Here is a 17,752-nt window from a genome sequence, read left to right as displayed (position 1 = left end):
AGTGGTACCACCCAGATCTTGATTTCTAAATATATTTCCCAATGAAGGGAACCAGAAACACTTGGATAAATGGCTGATTCTAGAGATGACTCAGGAAGGTACCAGATTAGTCTAGAACATCTTGTTAGATCAGAAAGTAAGAAAATGCTCAAGGAAATGCTCTTTTAAAAAACAAACACAGAACTTGTTTGAGGGAAGTTCTTGAGGGATGTCTTACTGGTCAATTCAGGGATCATTTGAATTACAAAATAGGTGAGGGGAGCAATAGGTTATAATCATTAAATAAAAGAGGAATACGTAAATTTATATTTATAATAAATAGATACTTAGAAGAGAGGAAAGGGCTTGTCTTTACAATTAATAAATATGGAGGGAGTAGTAGAATTGAAAAATTATTTTGTAATTGTCATGGTGTTGATTGGTTCAGGCAAAAATCACCTAGCAGTTCTAAATCCAAGGGGAGAGTTTGATGCGGAGTAAGATATTTTTGTGGTTTTTACACGTGTTCTCACAGAAGAGGAAAAGAGATTTTATATAGCAGAGAAAGCTAATGATACGTTAATCAAGTGATCAGAATAAGTATCAGTAAAAGGTAGATAGGACTAAATGCCTCTGGATATGTTACCCTAAGAAGGATAGAGAATCACTTGTATAGTATATTGGCTAGAACAATCCCAAACTGAGGAATATTCTGTAGAATGACTGGCTTATATTTAAGTGTAAATTTCCTAAGAATATTCTCTAATATTAATATTCAGTGTCATGAAAGACAAAGGCCAAGAAACTTCTCTAGATTAAAGGAGACTAAAGAGACAGACAGCTAAATGTAATATATGGTCCTGAATTGATCCTGTTACTGAAGAGGGTAAAAATGTCCTAAAGAATGTTATTGGGATAAGTGGAAAAATTGCACTTATGGCCTGCACTTTAAAAGAATTGCGGCAATGTTATATTTATTGAATTTGATAACTGTGCTGTGGTTATATTAATATTAGAGAATATTCTTAGGAAATTTACACTTAAATATTGAGGTGTAAAGGGCGTGATATACGCAACCTACCCACAAGTGGTTCAGAATAATAGATTTATTTATGTATTTTTATATAGATGTATAGTACATATGCACATAAACATATCCATGAGAGCAAGGAAAGAATGAAAGTACATGAAAAAATTTTAAAAAATGGTGAATCTAGGTAATAGGCATTCTCTATACTGTTCTTGTAATTTTTCAGTAAGTTTGAAATTATTTTTAAAATACAAAGTTAAAAGTTGTAAGTTAAACAGTAAAATAACAGTTTTTCTAAATGGTTACAAATGTGAGTATACTTACTAAAGACAAGCTTTATATTTTAAGGCATGTGTGAAATTTAAATTGTGAAAGGGTAGATACGCTGGATCTAGGAAGATCTATATGCCAAAGTATGAGAAAAAAGGAGGCGGCAGCACTTGGAGCTTGAAAGATTGTGACGCCTCTGGCATGACTGCTGAGGATGGAAAGAACTAGGCTATGAGAGCAGTGGTGGGGTTTCTTTATGTCACTGGGGTTTGTAGTCAATGCTCTTTTGGCAGCAGTGAGATGAGGATTTCTGTGGTAGGGCTGGGCAAGTGGCAGCCAGACTACTGACATGGGGAGAGCCCTGGACCTGCGGTCCTTAGGCAAGGCTGGTGTATTGTGCCTGAGACTGGCGGCTCTGGGGAAACTGATGCAGAGCTTTAGCTTCTCATCCCCTCATGAAGGCAGCAGAATACAGCAGTTGGAGTGCCCTTCTGGAGTAACACAAACCCGACCTGGGCAGCCCCCTGGCACCAAGCAGCCTGAAAGTGCCCCAGCCCAGAAGCTAGAATCTGCAACCTTGGCAGGGTGATATTTACTGCCTAGGCTTCAGTTCTTTTTCATATTTAACATGGGGAAAATTATAATGCCTATCTTATAAAGAAGTTGTAAGAATTTAAAATGTTATGTGTAAAGTGCGTTGCGGTTGTTACTATGCAGCAGGGCCTTAGAAAACCTTTATTTCTCCATTCAGCCAACTGATTACATTATAAAAAACTTAATTCTTTGTATGAATTTAACTTATCTGATTAAATGGCTGTGAACATATTTTAAATACAGACTAAGTACCCTTATCTTAAATGTTTGGGACCAAAAGTGTTTCGGGTTTCAGATTTTCTCTGCTTTTTTGAGTCAGAAAAAAAATCATATACATAATGAGATATCTTGGGGATGAGACCCAAGTCTAAACATGTAATTTATTTGTTTCTTATAGATCTTCTACACGTAGCCCGAAGGTAATTTTACACAGTACTTTTACTAATTTTGTGCACGAAACAAAGTTGTGGCTGTGTTTGACTGTGGCAAATGGTGCTCAAAAGTTTTCAGATTTTGGAGCATTTCAGATTTTGGATTTTCACATTAGGGCTATTCAACCTGTATTATACAAATATGCTTGAGAGGCTTGATGAAAGTTTTTTTTAAAAAAATCTTTCCACATTGGATAACAGAAATGAATGGAAATCATACCCATTTCCCATCACTCAAAATTGCCAAGTGTATTTTTACATTTGGGAAAAAGACTCCAGAAGTCATTTGAGGAAAAACTGTTGGAAGAGTTACTCTTTTGATTAGGAATTAGTATTTAGTATTCTAACCCCATTACGTAGGGTTCCCCAAACTTTTCCCTTTTCTGATTGTACACATGTGAGATGGAATTATTTGACGTGGTTTACATTAAAACTAGAAGTTAAAGTTATCTTCCTAGTTAAATGAAGCGGAATCCCTCTTTAACACCACTTTGATGCAGTCTCATTTTTTCATTCAGGAGATTATTTTCAGGTATGCATTTTTATAAATCAGATAATTAGATTTGTTATTAATTATAGTTACCATAATGGCTTTCATATTGCTACACATTTATGTTTTCATTGTTTTTAAGGCTGTTATCCATTTGTGGCAAGTTATCCTAGTTTTATAGCGGTAATAAACCTTTGTATTTGAGTACATTTATTAAAATAAAAAATAATGTAAAAAAATAGGTAAAAATGTATAGAGTGGTATCTAATTAGGGTAAAGATTGACAGGTTTGTGTATGAATGACTAAAGTTCATGAACAACTGCTCTGTTAGTAGAAAAGTTCCCGGATGCTTTAACTAAGACCTTAAACAGTTTACTTATCCTCCTTGGATTTCAGTGTCTTTGAGTTATGATACAAGATGATTTCCAAGGTAACTTGAAAATTATAGGTTTTTACCATCCTTAGAGCAGCTCGATTGGAGTTTTGTAAAGAAAAAGGCTTATATTAAAATGGGTCCTGAACAGTATTGACTTGGCAGCACTTGTTCTTTCTTCTTTTCATTTGACAGACTACAATAAAAGGGAAAAACCAAAGTATCTACCATGCTTAAGAAAAAGTTTAAAAATATAGTACTAATTTTATCTTTCATATTTAGATGAATTTGACATTTAGTTATTGGAAATTAAAATGTTTTTCATTTAATTATTTTCTCCTAATTTTCATTGTGCATTTAAAAAGATGGTAATATGTTTGAAGAGAAGTATACAAAATAGCAGGCACACAGGACATACTTTGTTTTCAGATCATAAATGTTAACATTATAAATCTTAATGTGTTCTATACCGTGCTTGAAAATGTACGTGTTAGTATAGTATAGTAGTAATACTGTGTCTTTTAGACCACTTTCTCCAAAATATTTGCAAATGTATGGTATTTCATTCTAGCCTCATGTGGTGCATATAATGTATATAATTTCAATTTCCCTGTTATAAAAAGTCACTTTTACTTAGACATTGTCAGGTACCAAAGGTTATACAACTAGTTTAGTGACAAGTTTGAGGCTGGGATCCAGGTTTTCTCACTTGGCTTGCAATAAACCTTCTCAATCAGTTTATGAAGAAAGAGTAACTGGAAATTGCACAAGATACTAAAGTAGAAGCAACATTTCAGTAATGTTTAAAGTTCATTCTGGAATGTTTTCTGGCATTCAGGATTGTTTTCTTAATTTTAAAAGCATCCATTAGTTCTTGTTTTGTAGTAACTTTTTCTTACCACAACAATGGTGTGTTTTTAGGAAAAAAAAGAAATTTTTTTAAAAATTGCCTGTAAGTTATTGTTTTAAATAACTTGAGCATTTGCTGCTTTTATCTTTGAACACAGTATCTACAGAATTTTTTTCTTTTGACTTTTATTTTTGGTCCGGGGGTAAGTGTGTATGTTCGTTGCATGAGTAAATTGCGTGTTCCTGGGGTTTTGCGTATGAATATTCATGTGACCCAAATAGTGAGCACAGTATATAATAGTTTTTCAATCTTTACCCCTCTCCCATGCTTCTCCCTCTAGTAGTCTCCAGTGTTTGTCATTCTCAACTTTGTGTCTATATATGCTCAATGTTTAGCTCTCACTTATAAAAGAGAACATGTGGTATTTGGTTTTCTGTTTCTGTTAATTCGCTTAAGATTATGACCTCCAGCTGCATCCATGTTGCTTCAAAGGACACTATTCTGTTCTTTTTATGACTGTGTAGTGTTCTGTGGTGTATATGTATCACATTTATCTATTCTGCTGTTGATGGACATCTAGGTTGATTTTGTGTCTTTGCTGCTGTGCATAGTGTTATGATAAAAAGTACTTGTGTCTTTCTGGTAGAACAGTTTATTTTCCTTTGGGTATATACCCGATAGAGAGATTGCTGGGTCAAATGGTAGTTCTGTTTTAAGTTCTTTGAGAAATCTCCAAACTGCTCTCCACAGTTGCTAAACTAATCTACATTCTCACCAACAGTGTGTAAATATTCCTCTTTCTCTGCAACCTCACAAACATCTTTTCTTTTTTTTTGAGACAGAGTTTCACTCTATCCCCTAGGCTGAAGTGAAGTGGCATGATCTTGGTTCACTGCAACCCTCCACCTCTGGGTTCAAGTGATTCTCATGCTTCAGCCTACCAAATAGCTGGGATCATGGGCAGCTGCCACCATGCCTGGCTGATGTTTGTATTTTTAGTAGAGACGGGGTTTCACCATGTTGGCCTGGCTGGTCTCGAAATCCGGACCACATGTAATCTGCCCGCCTCGGTTTTCCAAAGTGCTGGGCAACCTCACCAACATCTGTCTACAGAATATTTTAAAACAAAACTAGAAATACATTTTTTTTCTACCCACAACAATACATTGTGAACATTTATTATACGGTGTTCAGCCTTTTTAATGGCCACTGCATTGTATGGACAGGCCACCCTTGTAGGCTTCTGTATTATTCCCCTGCCACATATTCACTGTTTTGATTGTGTTGGGATGAACATCTGTATATGTTATTTTTGTCTTTGTCTTATTTTTTCCTTAAAATAGATTCTTGAAAGTAGAATGGATTTTTGCAGGGGAAGCTGAAATTCATTTCTTTGTGAAATATTAAGTTTTTAAATGTTGGCCAAATTATTTAAAACCTTTACATCTGCAAAATGATTTGGGGTCATTCATTGCAATAGTAGTGTTTCTGTTCCTTGGGGCCAAGTTTGCTGTTTTCATTTTACATTTTGTCCCATTAGTATTGTCTGTATGCCTAAGACTCCCAAATGCATACATTTAGCCCTGATGTATGAGTCTTATGTCTAGTTTCCTATTTGACATTTTCACTTGTCCATGACCATCTCAAGTTTAGTATGTCCAAAATTGAATTCTTAAGTTCCACTCTTTTAAAAAATTAATACTTAAAGATTTTCTTTTGGCAGATACCTGTTTCTTGAAAGAGTCCAGTTGTTGATTGTACATAATCATTTTTATTCCAAAAATTATTTGGTAGTTTAAAAAAAATTAATGTATAGTTGATTCACTAGAGTCATCAAAATGGGGTGTTCTTATGAACTCAGTGATTGATGTTAATAAGGACTCAGTTTAAAAAGTAAAGTTTACCCCATTTAAAGTCCATGTTCTTAAAATATGTGTTTATTTAAGCAACAGGTTTCTTTAAAACAGTAAACGAAATTGAGTTTAAAGACTGTGAACATCTGTGATCATATTAGTACTAAATTGGTCTGAATACGAGTGCTAGATTCTATGGTATCTTTTAAATTATGACAGTAGAGTTTATACTGGGAATGTTTTTAAAAATCAGGTTCCTGATTTTTTTTTTTAATGACAGATTTTTTTCAGTTACCTGATAATTCAGTTTAAAGTAATTTTTTCCTGTATTCCTGTTGCCTAAATAACAGATTATAGGACTTGGGATTTAATTAGATTCTTCTTTTCCTTCCTAGGAAAAGATAATATTATTTTATTTGAGAAATGCCCATCTGTGTTTTCTAAAGGTAGATTTTAAATGTTGCCATTTTGAGTGAAACTCTTTTAGCTTTACCATATGGAAAAATCAGTGCTTGCATGATTTAAAAAGTTAGTGGTTAGCTTGCATTAATAAAATCTGACTCCTGAAATTATGTGAAAGGTACATGCATGTTTTTTTTTTTCAGTATTTGAATATTTTGAAATTGTGGTAAAACATACTTAACATAGAATTTACTGTTTTAACCTTTTTAAAGTATATAGGTTAGTGGCATTAAATAAATACACATTGCTATACAACCATCACCACCATCCTTCTTTAGCATGTTTTCGTCTTCTCAAACTGAAACTCTGTACTCATTACACAATAACATCCTACTCTTGACCCTCCCCACAACCTTTAGTAACTATCTACCCATTCTGCTTTATGTCTCTGAATGTGACTACTTTAGGTACTTCATACAGATGGACTCATTAGTAGATTTGTCCTTTTGTGATTGGTTTATTTCCCTTACATAACGTCTTCAGGGTTCATCTGTGTTGTAGCACGTGACAAGATTTCCTTTTTTAAGGCTGACTAATATTCCATGTGTGTGTATACCACATTTTGTTTATTCTCCCACAGATGGACATTTGAGTTGTTTCTACCTTTTGACTATCGTGAATAATGTTTCTGTGAACATTGGTTTATGGCTAAGTTCTTGCTTAAAGTATGTATGATTATATACCTAAAAGTGGAATTCTTGGATCAGATGGCAATTCCATATTTAGTTTTTTGAGCAAATGCCACACTTTCCATAGCAGCTGTACTATTTTACATTCCCAAGAACAGTGCACAAGTGTTCCAGTTTTTCACACCCATGCTAGTGCTTGCTGTTCTCCCTGTTTCTCAATAGCCATTCGAATGGATGTGAAATGGCACCTCATTGTGGTTTTGACTTGCATTTCCTAATGATTAGTGATGCTGCTCAACATCGAACATTGGTTTATCTTCTTTGGTGAAATTTCTATTCAAGTCCTTTGCCCATTTTAAAATTGGGTTATATTTTTGTTTCTTTTGAGTTTTAGGAGTTTTTATATATATATTCCAGATATTAATCTTATATCAAGTATATGACCTACAATTTTTTTTTTTTTTGAGACAGAGTTTTGCTTCTCTTGCCCAGGCTGGAGTGCAATGGCACAATCTCAACTCACTGCAACCTCTGCCTCCCAGGTTCAAGCAGTTCTCCTGCCTCACCCTCCCAAGTAGCTGGGATTACAGACATGCGCCACCAACCCAGCTAATTTTTAAAGATGGGGCTCTACCATGTTGGCCAGGTTGGTCTTTCCTCCTGATGTCAGATGTTTGAACCACCTCAGCCTCCCAAAGTGCTGGAATTACCCGTGCCTGGACACGATCTGCAATTATTATCTTTCATTCTGGGTTACTGTTTTACTCTGTTGATAGTATCATTTGGTGCACAAAAGTTTTTAATCTGATAAAATCTAATTTGTTTATTTTTTCTTTTGTTGATTGGGCTTTTGGTGTTGTGACTAAGAAATTATTGCCAAATCCAACATCTTGAAGCTTCTGCTGTATATTTTCTTTCTAAGAGTTTATAGTTTTAGCAGTTGTATGTGGTGTTAGATAAGCATCCAACTTTATTCTTTCCCAGGTGGACATCCTGTTTTACCAGCACCATTTGTTGAAAAAAGACATTGAATGGTCTTAGCATCCTTTTTGAAAATCATTTGACCATGTGTGAGGGTTTATTTTTGAGTTCTCTATTCTATTCCACTGGTCTTTATGTTCGTCTTTATGCCAGGGCCACAACTGTTTTGATAACTGTAGCATTATAGTAAATTTTGAAATCAGGAAGTGTGAGTCTTTTTTTAACTTTGTTCTTTGCAAGATTATTTTCACTATTTGGAGTTCCTTGAGATTTCATATGAGTTTTAGGGTGACCTCTTCTATTTCTGCAAAAATATCATTGGGATTTAATAGAGATTGCATTGAGCCTGTAGATCCCCTTGGACAGTGTTGATATCTTAATAACATGATCTTGAAATCCGTGAATATAAGACATCTTTCCACTTGTTTGCCTTAATTCTTTCATCAGTGTTTTTTTTTTTAGTTTTCAGTGTGCAAGCCTTTCACTTCACCTCCTTGTTTCATTTCCTAAGTTCAGATGATACCTGACTTACAATGGTTTGACTTAAGATTTTTCCACTTTACAATGTTGTGAAAGCAATATGCATTCAGTAGAAACCATACTTTGATATGGTATTGAATGAATTACATGAGGTATTCAACACTTCATTATGAAATAGGTTTGTATTAGATGATTTTGTCCAACTAGACTAATGTAAGTGTTCTGAGCATGTTTAAGATAGGATAGGCTAAGCTATGATGTTTGGTAGGTGTATTAAATGCATTTTCGACTTAGGATATTTTCAGTTTATGGTGGGTTTATAGAGATTTAACCCCAACATAAGTCAAGTGGCATCTGTATTCTCCTTGATTCTATTGTAAATTGAATTTTCTTATTTTGTATGCTTCAGTGTTATTATATAGAACTGCAGCTGGTTTGTGTGTTATTTTGTGTTTTGCTACTTTACTGAATTTATTAGTTCTACCATTTCTTTTGTAGAATCTTTAGGGTGTTCTACATGTAAGATGATGCTTGTTTCATGAAAGGATTCTAGGGGACAAAAAAGATCATGTCATCTTAAAAAGAGATTTTATACCTCCTTTTAAATTTGGATGCCTTTATTTCTTTTTCTTGTCTAATTGCTCTAGCTAGAACTTCCTCTACAGTGTTGAATAGAAGTGATGAAATTGGTCATTCATATCTTGTCCTTGATCTTAGAGGAAAGACTTTCAGTGTTTCATGATTGAATATGATGTTAGCTGTGGATTTTTTATATATAGTGTTTATTATGATGAGGTAGTTTCCTTCTTTTCCTAGTTTGGTTGAGTGTTTTTTTTATCATAAAAGGGTGTTGTATTTTGTCAGGTCCTTTTTCAGTACTAATTCAGATGTCCATGTTTTTTTCCCCCTTTATTCTCTTAATGTGTTATGTTACATTGATTTTAGTATGTTGAAACATCCTTGCATTGCAGGAATAAATCCCACTTAATCACCATTATAATCCTTTTAATATTTGGTAGAATTCAGTTCGCTAGTATTTTATTAGAGTTTTTATGTCTCTTCATAGGGCATATTGTTCTATAGTTTTCTTGTTGTGTCTTTGGTTTTGGTATTAGGGCAATGTTGACCTTGTAGAATGAGTTAGAAAATATTCCTCCCTCTTCAATGTTTTGAAAGAGTTTGAGTGGGATTGGTGTTAGTTCTTTTTTTTTTTGAGACAGTTTCGCTCTTGTTACCCAGGCTGGAGTGCAATGGCGCAATCTCGGCTCACCGCAACCTCCGCCTCCTGGGTTCAGGCAATTCTCCTGCCTCAGCCTCCCGAGTAGCTGGGATTACAGGCACGCACCACCGTGCCCAGCTAATTTTTTGTATTTTGAGTAGATACGGGGTTTCACCATGTTGACCAGGATGGTCTTGATCTCTCGACCTCGTAATCCACCCGTCTCGGCCTCCCAAGGTGTTAGTTCTTTAATTGTTTGATAGAATTCATCAATGAAGCCATTGGGTATAGAGCTTTTATTTGCCAGGAGGTTTTAATTACCAATTAAATCTCCTTATTAGTTATTGCTCTATTCAGCTTTTTGTTTCTGTTTTTTTTTGTGATTCAGTCTTGGTAGTTCTAGATATCTTTTGTGTTTCTAGGAATTTGTCCATTTTATCTAAGTTATCCCAGTTGTTGGTATACAGCTGTTTATAGTATCCTCTTAAAGTTTCATTTATTTCTGTAGAACAAGTTGTAATACCCAACTTTCATTTCTGATTTCAGTAATTTGAGTCTTTTCTTTTTCTTTCTAGTCAGAGTCTAGCTAAAGGTTTGTCAATTTTGTTAATCTTTCTGAAGAATTAACTTTTGGCTTTGTTGTTTTTTTTTTTTCCATTGTGTTTCTGTTACTGTTGTATTTATCTCTGCTCTCAAATTGTTGTTTCCTGCTTTCTGCTAGCTTTGAGTTTTCCTTTGGGGGAAAATCATAGCATCTTAGTATTTATGACTTTCTATGTATGGTATGTGTGTCTTTTATCTTTATCATTCAAGGTTGTCTTGGCTGTTCTTTCACTTTGTATTTCCAAATGAATTTTAGAATCAACTTATCAATTTCCACACACAATAAGAGAGAACCTGCTGCTATGTTGATAGGGCTTGCATTCAGTCTGCAGATTAAATTTGGGAAGAATTAACGTGTTTATAAAATTGAAACTTCTAAAACTCTGCAAATACAGGTTTGCTTATTGTTTTGTACATTTTAAATTTCTCTCGGGTTCAAGATCTTTTTCATTTTTGTTTGTTTATTTTACATAAATGATAGCATTATTTATTTATATTGCTGATGGGAATAATCTAATATAGAAGACGACTTTGGTATTGTAGGAAAGAAAGGAAGAATTGCTGGAGTCAGGACTGTACAGGAAGGAAAGCAAAAGTACATAGAAAAGATGTTGATAGTTGTAATAACAGGACTTTGAGATACTTCTCTTATGTTTGCTTTTATTTTGCCAATAGAATAGGTAGCAAGGTCATTTAGCTGAGAGTGAAGATGACTGATGAACATGGGAGATGTAAGCAGAGATAATATGGAATAAAATAATCAACAAGGTATTGGGAAATGTAAAGTTTTTGGAAATGGAAGATTGTAATATGAAGGGAATATTTGAAGTTTAAGGTTCATGACCTTCATGAACTTAAAGTGAGATTAATTGGCATGATTAGCATGCTTGTTTTTTTCCTCTAGCCATATTTAGCTACACAGGAGCTGGTCTTCAGGGGTCAGGTTTTACAACAAAATGGAGGCAAGGGGATGAGGCCAAAGGGAGGTAAGGGTATGAAAATTAAACTGGATAAGGAGGGTAGTAATGAACATGAAGTGGAATAGGGCCATTGAAAAAGTGGTAGGCTTAAAAATTGTAGGACCTAGAGGGCTCAAAGGATTGTTGTAATTAGGTTATTAAAATGTATAAACTGGAAATACAGAAGGTGATGGTTAGAGATTTTGCATGACTGTTTCTTTTCACTATAGGTAGTTCACTGACAAATTTTTGTTGGTTATTTGTATTTGTCAGCCAGGTGCAGTGGCTTACACCTATAATCCCAGCACTTTGGGAGACTGAGATAGGATGATGACTTGAGTTTAGGAGTTCAAGACTAGCCTGGGCAACATAGTGAGACCTCGTTTCTACAAACAATAATAAAATAAATGAGCTGGGCATGATGATATGTGCCTGTGGTTCCAGCTACTTGGGAGACTGAGGTGGGAGGATTGCCTGAGCCCAAAAGGTCAAGGCAGCAGTGAGCCACGATCGTGCCACTGTACTCCAGCCCAGGTGATGGAGTGAGACCTTGCCTCCAGAAAACAAAAATAATGTAAACATATTTGTATTGGTCTTCATGTGACAAATAATGTGTATAGGACAAATCTGAAAAGCAAATTCATATTCCTTTATCCAAGACCTTTGAGGTCAGATATGTTTTGGGCTATTTCTTTCTTTTTCTTTATTGCTCTTGCCAAGGACTTACAATTTTATTAGTCCTTCTAAAGAACTAAGTCTTGGCTTCGTTGATTTCTATCCTGTTTGTTTTCTATTTCATTGCTGTTACATTTATTTCTTCATTTCTCCTGTTTTAGGTTTAATTTTTTCTTTTTGTAACTCTGAGACGATTGTTTAGAAATTGTTTTTGGCCTTCTTCCTCTTCCTCCATATATGTATTTTAAAGCTGTAAATTTCCCTTTTACGCATCTTTAACTATATCCCATACATTTTGATTTTTTTTTTTTTTTTAAAGACAGAATCTTACTCTGACACCCAGGAGGGTGGAGTGCAGTGGTATGAACATAGCTTATTACAGCCTTGACCTCCTGGGTTTAAGGGATCCGCCTGCCTCAGCCTCCCATGTAGTGGGACCACAGGTCTTTGCCATTTCACCTGGCTAATTTTTTTTTTTTTTTTTTTTTTTTTGGTGTTGGGGGTCTCACTTTGTTGCCCAGGCTAAGAATATTCTTGATAGTATTCCATCGAAAATATTTTCTAATTTTCACTGTGATTTCTTCGTTGACCTATGGATTATTTAAGTTTTTTGCTTAATGTTCACAGCAGGGTTTCCAGATTGTATTAGTTTGTTCTCATGCTGCTTTAAAGAACTGCCTGAGACTGGGTAATTTATAAAGGAAAGAGATGTAATTGATTCACGGTTCTGCATGGCTTGGGAGGCCTTAGGAAACTTATGATCATCATGGAAGGAGAAGCAAACACGTCCTTCTTCACATGGTGGTGGCGGGATAGAGAAGTGCCAAGCAAAGTGGGAAAAGCCCCTTATAAAACATCAAATCTCTTGAGAACTCACTCACTATCATGAGAATAGCAGCATGGCAGTAAGCTAACTGTGATGGTGTGTGCCTATAACCCGACCTACTTAGGAGGCTGAGGCAAGAGAATCATTTGAATGCGGGAGGCGGAGGTTGCAGTGAGCCAAGATCCCACTACTGCACTCCAGCCTAGGTGACAGAGCAAAAAAAAAAGGGGCTTGCTATAATTGTATCCTTATATTTTTTGGTATTGGCTTTATATTTAGGCATACCCTGTTTCTTAGCTGAAGTTTATTTAGGAAACGTATATTTTTACATCGCAAAACTCAGTACAGTAGTCTAACAAACTGGTATATGGGAAAACTCACAAATTATATACCAAGTATAATTTATAGAATATTAGAATCATGTTTAGACATTTTGAAGTGTGTAAAGGGAATGTACATCTCTGATGTTGCTGGTAATAAGCAAGACATTGCAATATTAGAAGCCTTTGAGCTGTTGTCTTCCACAATGTGTTTGTCCTGAACATTTTCTAACTGCCCTTCATATTTAGCTCTTATTTTTGCTTAGATTTGTAGAATGCAGAAAGAAGTTGAGGAAGTGTTAAATTGTGGGGAAAGAAAAAAACCCAGTGAGAAAGTAACTGCATATGAAGTCATAGGAAGCATTTCACATCCCTTAGCCACGGTAATTCACTACTATAAAATGGGCACTTTTTGGTGTGTTGAATTTTAAGAGAGAAATGATTGGGGATTACGGTTGATGTGTGATATATTATAATTTTTTCCTACTTGAAATAATGGGAAATAAATTTCTGGTTATGGTTTCTGCATAGAATATCTGATTTTCAGGATCAGGCTCCTAACTGCAAGTGTTGTTAGGTACACTCAGATTTAGAATTGTTATGTCTTCCTGGTGAATTATCTTTTATTGTTTTGAAGTATCATTGTGTATGTCTATCCATGCTATCCATGTATATGTATCTGGTGTCTACCTCCTGCATTAAAGTTTACTATGATAGGCACACAACTTTTTTTGGTTTGTGTTTTGCATGGTGTGTCTTTCACTAGGCTTTTACTTTTTTTTTATGTATTCCCATATTTAAGATGTGTCCTCTGTAATCATGACCTAATTGGGGTTTGTTTTTTAAATCCACGTCTATTATCTTCTTTAAAATTTGGAGGTTTAGTTTAATCATATTTAATGTAATTACTTACATATTTGTATTAAATCTGTCATCTCCCTGTTTGCTTTCTATTTGTCTTTCTTGCCTTCTATTGGGTTATTTATTAATCCTTTTCTTCTCCTCTTTTAGCTATTTGTCCTTTTACTGTTCTTGCCATGGTTACCCATGAGATTACCACATGCATCTTTGACTTACTGAGGTCTAAAGTAAATGAGTATATTTTTCCATTTCCTAATCAATGAAATGATTTTAGGATACTTATATTTCATTTTGCTATCCTCCCCTATTATGTACTGTTATTGTTGTGTGCTATAACATTTGAAATCCCACAAAGTATTATTTTTTAGTCAGTATTCCTTTAAGAGTTAACTCTGCTCAACCCTGTTCATTGCACTTCAATTTTTTGTGCACATCCAAGCTGTATTTGGGATTCTTTTTTCTTTCTACTTGAAAACGTCTCTTCAGTATTTCCTGGTAACAAATTCTGTTTGTTTGCCTTAAGGTTGCCTCTCTATTTTGCCTTCATTTCAGAAGGATTTTTTTTTTTATCAGATACGAAATTTTAACTTGGCATTTCCCCAGTAGCACTTCGAAGACCATTTCATTGTCTTCTGTTTTCTGGCTTTTACTGTTTGGGAGAATTCAGCTAGCTATAACTCTTACTATTGATTCTTGAAGTTAATCTTTTTTAATTTTTCTGGCTGCTTTTAAGATCTCTCTATGGGGGTAGGGGACCTCCTTCTCCCACTGTCTCTCTTGCCCCCATTCCTCTTCTCCCTCCCCTCTTTCTTTCCTTCTCCCCCTCTCTCCCCTTTTATATACCTAAGTTATGGTTTTCTTTGTGTTTATTTTGCTTAAGGGTTGATACAGCTTATTGAATCTGTGGCTTGATATCTCATTCGTCAGTTTTAAAAGTTCTTAGCTATTATGTCTTCAGATATTTTTTTCTTGCCTATATGTTTTCTCCTCCCCTCTGAGACTCCAGTTACATGTATTTTGTATCCTTTTTCCATGTGCTATAATTTCTCAACCTTTTTTATATTTCTTATTCTCTTTTTGTGCTTCAGTCTAGGTGTTTTCTTCTTTTCTGTGTTCTGGGTTGATTCTTCAGCTGGGTCTAAAGTATTATTAAAACTACCCATCACTTCTTTTTCAAAATTTTATTTTTTATTTTCGTGTTTTCCATTTTTTTGTTTACTAAAATTATTGATTTTACTTTTTAATTCCTTGAACATTTATTTTAAACATTTTTCTGATAACACCATTATCCGGATCTACTGTAATCTGTTTCTATTGCCATTTTAAAATCTTGGTTTCAGTCGGATTTTGACTGGTTATATTTTGATTTCTAGACGTTTATATGAAAAATGAAAAATAATGTGAGTTTCTACACAACGTTATGTTTCTGCTGAGAGTCGCTTTTGCTACTGGTATGCAGCTAGGCTAATAAGAGTACTTAGCCCAGAATGCCTTAATCTAATTAGGGATTGAGATAATTTAAAGCTATGCTTCTCTCTTTTGTATGGGCGAGTCTGTTTGTAGTTTACCTTAATGCCTAGAGTATAGTTCTTTGGAGTCTATTCATATGCTTGATGTGTTTACTAGGGCTATTCCTCCTTGGCAGGCCCTAAATCTAAGTTTTGTATGTCCACCCACAGATCTTTTGAAAGCTCTGTTAACTTTCTTAGTTTCTCGAGCAGTAGTTTGGGAATATTGAGGCAGTCGTTTTGGAATCTTCAGGCAAAAGAATCCAAAGACCGGTCGGTCTCACCTATTTCTTCTAGTTCTCTGCCCTGCAGATTCTCTAGTTTTGAAAGTTCTCTAGCGTTTTAAAACAGATTATCTTGTGTTTTTCTTTTCTAGTTCTCAAAAGGAGGTTGGTTTGAAGCAAACTACTACACCACTGCCAAAAGCAAAAATACTCAAATATGTTCTAGAATTCTGAATTTTTCAGGTGATATAAGGTAGTACAGTGTATCCATCTTACAGACATTAAAATATCTTGTGTGTCTTAGCAATACTGCCTCTGCAGTTAAATTTATTAATATTTCTCCTGCCTACTACAGTACAAGTTTTTATATTGGGAATCAGATTCAATGTGATCTGTTAAAAGAACTATTCTACAACACAACTGCCTGTTTGACTGGGTCCTGCCAGTGACTAGTCATCTTTCAGTTCCTCTAATGTTTCCTGTTCCCTTGTATCATGGGGCTTTTGCACATGCTGTTCTCCTGCCTAGTATGTATACCCTCATACTCGGCTTTGAGTATGAGGCACATCCTCAGGGAAGCCTTTCCTGACCCATAAATTTAATTCAGATAGATGAATTCCAAACTTTCTAGTTTGGAATTATGCAAATCCGTTTGTATTATGGTTTGATTGATGTCTTTTTCTTCTACTAAACTCCAAACTCTGCTAGATTAGGAATCATATCCTTTTTTTTCTGACCACTTTATCCTCTGCATAGTTTATTGTTTGGAAGTACATTTATTAGAAGTAGGTGAACAATTAATAGGTTCACAGTTGTTAACAGATGATCAACTAATGTTTGTATGAATGAAGAAATAAAATAATGAGGGAAGATAAATAAGAAGTGTTGTGCTGATGTTAGTGCTGGAAATGATAAGAAATGAAAGGCTCATGGCTTTTGAGTAAAGCCAGATTTAGTCGCATGCTAGAGTTACACAGTATGATTGAAGTTTTTTTTTTTTTTTTTGAGACGGAGTTTCGCTCTTGTTACCCAGGCTGGAGTGCAACGACGCGATCTCGGCTCACCGCAACCTCCGCCTCCTGGGTTCAGGCAATTCTCCTGCCTCAGCCTCCTGAGTAGCTGGGATTACAGGCACGTGCCACCATGTCCAGCTAACTTTTTGTATCTTTAGTAGAGACGGGGTTTCACCATGTTGACCTGGATGGTCTCGATCTCTTGACCTCGTGATCCACCCACCTCGGCCTCCCAAAGTGCTGGGATTACAGGCTTGAGCCACCGCGCCCGGCCCATGATTGAAGTTTTATAGATACACATGTACAATATTAAAAATACTTGCATAAAATTTCCATGGGAATTTATTATTATGACTGTTGCATTATAGCATTTGTTTCCCCATCTTCTCATAGTTATTTATTATGTAAGTCTGAAAGCACTAGGTTTTTAAAATGACACAGCCATTGTTCAGAACATGACACACCATATTGTTACAAGTCATCCTACTTCACAGATATATGGAATCAAAAACCCAGGAAAGATTTTTTTAAGTTTTGGAGGATTCGCAGTCTAAGGAAAACAGACTTGGAATTTATACACACACAAAGGTGCTGTAGTTTATTCTACTAAGGGAAATTGGTCTTGACTTCATCTGGAAGGTAACATGCAAACTGAATCTTGACTGATAAGGAGGTTGTTCATTAAATGGCCAAAGGAATATTATTCATTTAAGTGCATTTTATTCTGAAAGTGTATAGTGGTTTTGTGAATTGACAAATAGTAACTTGGCTGGAGACTAGGGCAATTTGCAAGAAGAATTTGAAAAGACAGATTGGGCCGGGCGCGGTGGCTCAAGCCTGTAATCCCAGCACTTTGGGAGGCCGAGGCGGGTGGATCACAAGGTCAACAGATCGAGACCATCCTGCTCAACATGGTGAAACCCCGTCTCTACTAAAAATACAAAAAATTAGCTGGGCATGGTGGCTCGTGTCTATAATCCCAGCTACTCAGGAGGCTGAGGCAGGAGAATTGCCTGAACCCAGGAGGCAGAGGTTGCAGTGAGCCGAGATCACGCCATTGCACTCCAGCCTGGGTAACAAGAGCGAAACTCCGTCTCAAAAAAAAAAGAAAAGACAGATTG

The 17,752-nt window shown here is 35.4% G+C and overlaps 1 protein-coding gene across 30 annotated transcripts in view; it reads left to right on the top strand.

Moving 5' to 3' along the window:
- Positions 1 to 17,752, top strand: part of MEF2A (myocyte enhancer factor 2A) — a 144,734-nt gene that overhangs the window by 46,893 nt on the left and 80,089 nt on the right. The gene's annotated exons all lie outside the window — the stretch shown is intronic.

Source organism: Callithrix jacchus, chromosome 6 (genome assembly GCF_049354715.1).
Source record: "Callithrix jacchus isolate 240 chromosome 6, calJac240_pri, whole genome shotgun sequence".
Taxonomy (NCBI): domain Eukaryota; kingdom Metazoa; phylum Chordata; class Mammalia; order Primates; family Cebidae; genus Callithrix; species Callithrix jacchus.
This window is presented reverse-complemented; position numbering and strand designations above follow the sequence as displayed.